This window comes from Takifugu flavidus, chromosome 6 (assembly GCF_003711565.1).
Source record: "Takifugu flavidus isolate HTHZ2018 chromosome 6, ASM371156v2, whole genome shotgun sequence".
NCBI lineage: Eukaryota > Metazoa > Chordata > Actinopteri > Tetraodontiformes > Tetraodontidae > Takifugu > Takifugu flavidus.
Genome location: NC_079525.1, coordinates 9,345,327 through 9,349,597, shown reverse-complemented (window position 1 = coordinate 9,349,597; position 4,271 = coordinate 9,345,327). Strand labels below are relative to the sequence as shown.

At 44.9% G+C, this 4,271-nt stretch overlaps 1 long non-coding RNA gene across 1 annotated transcript; it reads right to left on the bottom strand.

Moving 5' to 3' along the window:
- Positions 1-2,489: 2,489 nt before the first annotated feature.
- Positions 2,490-3,958, bottom strand: LOC130527574 (uncharacterized). The gene is made up of 2 exons (XR_008951075.1): positions 3,605-3,958; positions 2,490-3,316 (listed from the first exon to the last, which is right to left on the bottom strand). It is a non-coding gene; the product is annotated as an uncharacterized LOC130527574 (long non-coding RNA).
- Between the last annotated feature and the right edge of the window lie 313 nt (positions 3,959-4,271).

Below are 4,271 nucleotides of genomic sequence, written 5' to 3'. Positions count from 1 at the left end.
TGGGCTACGCTTCCTGCAAACCGTCACCCAGCCGGCTGCTCGGCTGCTGCCAGGGGACCGCTAGCTGAAGCTACGCTAGGCAGCTCCGCAGCAGCTAGCTTCTCACAACACAATGAATCGATCTACCAGTGGTTAGAACTCTGACCACAGAATTATACAGTTTAATCTCCATTGTGTTACACATCAAAGATATTTAATGAACACCCCCATGTTAAAAATGATGTTGATGGGATGTCTGTTGTATCAGTGGCATCAGTCCTATTTTTTTATGTCATTATGTCTGTGAGAAGGTGTGTGTGAGAGTGCGTGTGTGTGAGAGAAGGTGTGAGAAAGTGTGTGTGAGGGTATATGTGTGTGAGGGTGTATGTGTGTGTGAGAAGGTGTGCGTGTGTGCATGTGTGTGTGTATGAGAGAGAGCCCAATCACAGGTCACATTTCAAGGGTAGTTACCAGATAGCGTGGTTCTCTTTTTGACCACTCTTGTGTCCTCCTTCCCTCCAAGTCAACCTTTCCAATCAGAGGATAAGCCTATTTTGAAGAACCTCCCTCTAGGAACCTGAGAAATTCAATCAGATAAGAGTTCATCTCAGATCAGCGTCAACAGGGGAGGCATGCAGCCATCAAATACATAAAGGCAGAAAAATATATATACCAGCAATCACTCTACACAGAGCTCCCAAAAGCTGTCATACTTTAAATAATTAGAGCATTTCAAGCTTTACATACAACACACAGTATGGACTGTGAGAAATTTCATGATATTGTTTTTTACCCTCTGTGGTAATTCTACCAAAATATTTAAGCAATCAGGAAAGTCAAATAAGATGAAGCGAATCAAAACCCACCATGATGTAAAGTCCAAGGGACCATGAAAACAGAGGGGCCTCAGTTAGAATGGTGCTGTTCCTGATCACCATTGCATGTAACAGCAGAGTATTGGAGTGGGCCAGAGGTGTGTGTTTGTGTGCTGTAACCAATCTTCATCTGGCCCCTGCTCCTCCTCACACCTTCATTGCTGCTCTGGACTTAGAAATTAATCCCCTTTTTGTTTGTTCCCCCACACTAAAAAACTTCCTCTGCATCCATCTTTGAGCTCTGAAAGAGTGACTGTGATGCAGGAAACATGAGTTCTTGAGCTGATGGTGCACATTACATCTGCTGATTTCCAGGATATCTCTGCTGAGGACCTCCACTACTGCTCTATTGGTGCTTCCTCCACACTCCTTGTAGGAAAACGTGGGTGAAGATGGAAATTTCTCGTTCTGATGATTTAGAAATTATAAATATTTCAATCAATCAACCAACCAACCAATCAACCAATCAATCAATCAACCAATCAATCAATCAATATTTATATAGCGTCTTTTACGATCAGAATTGTTTCAAGGCGCTTTCCAGAATCCCAGGGCCTAACCCAGACAAGCAACAGTGGCAAGGAAAAACTCCCCTTTAACAGGAAGAAACCTTGAGCAGGACCAGGCTCATGTAGGAGGACCCTCCTGCTGATGGCCGGCTGGGTAGAGAGAGAGGAGAAGGGGGAGGACAGGTAGAGGATAGAATAGGTAGGAGAGGAGAGGAGAGGGGTAGTAGAGGAGAGGAGAGGAGGGGAGGGGAGAGGTAGAGGGAAGGGGAGGGGAGGTAGAGGAGAGGAGAGGAGAGGCATAGAGCATAGAAATACATACAAAAATGCATTATATTGAATTAAATTCAAGTGAATAAGCTGCTGGTTGAGTGGGTCAGCGGGGTCGGAGGTCAGTATATAGCTCTGAAGGCGGTGATACCTGTAAATGGATACAGAAGGGGGGTGGAGAGGCAGAAAAACTACACAGAAAATATCATTACTAGTCTACTTGATGAGGAGGACAGGAGAGGAGAGGAGGGAAGAGGAAACCATGACCCAGTGGGGTGGCAGAGGCCTGTCAGGTGATCATGTTTCTGGACCCCGGCAGCCTTGGCCTATAGGAGCATAGTTAAGATGTTAACCTAATGATTAGACGATCCCCTGAGTATGATAATTTGTCTGTCTATGATAATAACTGGAACTATAGAATTAGTAACAATAAGCTTTTTCAAAGAGGTAGGTTTTAAGCCTAATCTTAAAAGTAGCGATGGAGTCAGGCTCCCCTACCTGGACAGGGAGCTGGTTCCATAGCAGGGGGGCCTGGTAGCTAAATGCTCGGCCCCACATTCTATCCCTAGAAACTCTGGGGATCACAAGTAGACCAGCATTCTGAGAGCGGAAAGGGAAGGAAAAGTCTGGCAGCAGTGTAGAGTGTTGAACACATGTTGGCATGGTCGCATTTTTCTGCGTTGCTGTCGGCAACAAATGTCCTTTATCACTGTCAAAATGCCAAATAAGTTATCAACACCTCCTCTTGCCTGCCACTGTGGCATGCACACACACACAAACACACACACACACACATGCACATACACAGACACATGCTTTATCAATATAAAACTGAAAATATTTGAATAATATACAACACTTGTGTGTCTGTTTTGAGTTTATTGTTGACATTTATACTTTTTGCATTTTCTGTCTGTTGGCTCCAAACTGTCCTCTGGTATAAATGTAGATTTTCACCTTTTGTGACACGTCTTCACTCACACCGCTGTACTGACTGTGGTTCCTCTCACTTTGGAGAGCCTCAGGCAGCTGAGTGGGTTTGACTTTCAAATCATCCTCTCTGGCTACTTTGGACAGTGATACAATGAATTAATTAGCTGTACAAAATAAAAGGGTTTTCCCTCTGAGATTAGCCTTAAAAACTCTTCCCTGAAAGACACAGAATGATCCCAGCCTGAGAGAAGAATTATGCTGGCATGCAACATAGATGTATAAACTATTCAGTGTAATATTTTTGAAATCATTTGCTCAGTGTTGGGTGTTTTTAAATCCTGTGCTCTTTTTAGATAGAGCTTCGTTCAGACTGACTCTCTGCACTGGCTATTAAAGGAGCCGTTAGTCTGTGGCGGCAGACTGGACGTCTGAAGCAGCGCCACCCCTGGGCTGAAGGAGGCCCTGATCCGAAGGAAGATAGTGACATTGGAGCGGCTGGTGGCGGCAGCGGGACCAGAGCTCACCGATGCCCAGGCTGTGAGCTCGGCGCTGGGGGTCCGGTCGGTCCGACTGATCCAGAGGAGCCTGGGCCTCTGGAAACACAGACTGTCTACGACAGAGAAGGGTCTCCTCCTCCTTCACGGGAGAGGAGAGGCTAAGACCAACCCCACTGACGCTTTTCCTGAACTCCACCTGCATCCGGACCTCATGGACCTCGGTGGTCCTCTCCTGGATGGCTCTGGCTCAGGATCCCTTCACAGCATGGACAGGAGGATTTTATACAGCAACATCGTGAAGGCATTCAACAAAGACAAACTGAAAAACAGAGAAGTGACAGTGTGGAAGGACAGGCTGGGGGGGACAGAGTCCTCAGTGGAGGACCCTCTACAAGCCCCCCATCAAGAAGAGGACTGGCGACCTCCAATGGAGGATTTTACATGGAGCCATCGCCACCAGTGCCTTCCTGTCAATTTTAAACCCGAACATTTTAAACAACTGTCCTTTCTGTGATTTTAACAAGAATGTCTTTCAGGTTTTTACCGGGTGCAGTAGGCTGGTGGGTCTTTTTAGGGTTTTAACTGATGTCTTTAGGCTCTTTAATGTCGTGTTCTCCACTGCTGTTCTTGTTTGTGGTCTAAGGCACAAGAGGGCAGGAAGTGGGAAATGCCAGGTTTTCAATTTTTTAATAAGTGAGGCTAAACTTGCCATTTATTTTTGTCTAGAAGGGAGAAAATTAAAAATGGAGCGGCATGTAATGCGGTGGCTTTGTGGAAGCCAGTGAGGGTGCGCCGGAATCTGGAGTTCTGCTTCTACACTGAGAACCTGGAAGCCTTTGAACAGCACTGGGGGCATGAGGTTTTTTGTGAAGGTAACTTTTAACTGGTTTTATGTGAACAGAGCGCTGTAAACAAAGTACATTTTAAAAGTCAAAGTCTCACCCTCCCTCTTTCTATAATTAATGATTCTAATTGTAGGGATAGATAATTAATCCCTCCCATCTTAATGTCTCATTCAAATGTTCATTTTGGCCACAGTTTCTAAAATTTATTTTTTATAAAGTAGTGTATCTGATTCTATTAACCCCTAAATTGTCAATCTCAAACAAATGCAAAAGTGCCCTGAAATGGAATTAAATAAATATTATAACTATTTTCTTGCCCAGAATCCTTTTTGGGTACCTTAGTTCCATCTCAGACATTGGCTGGAG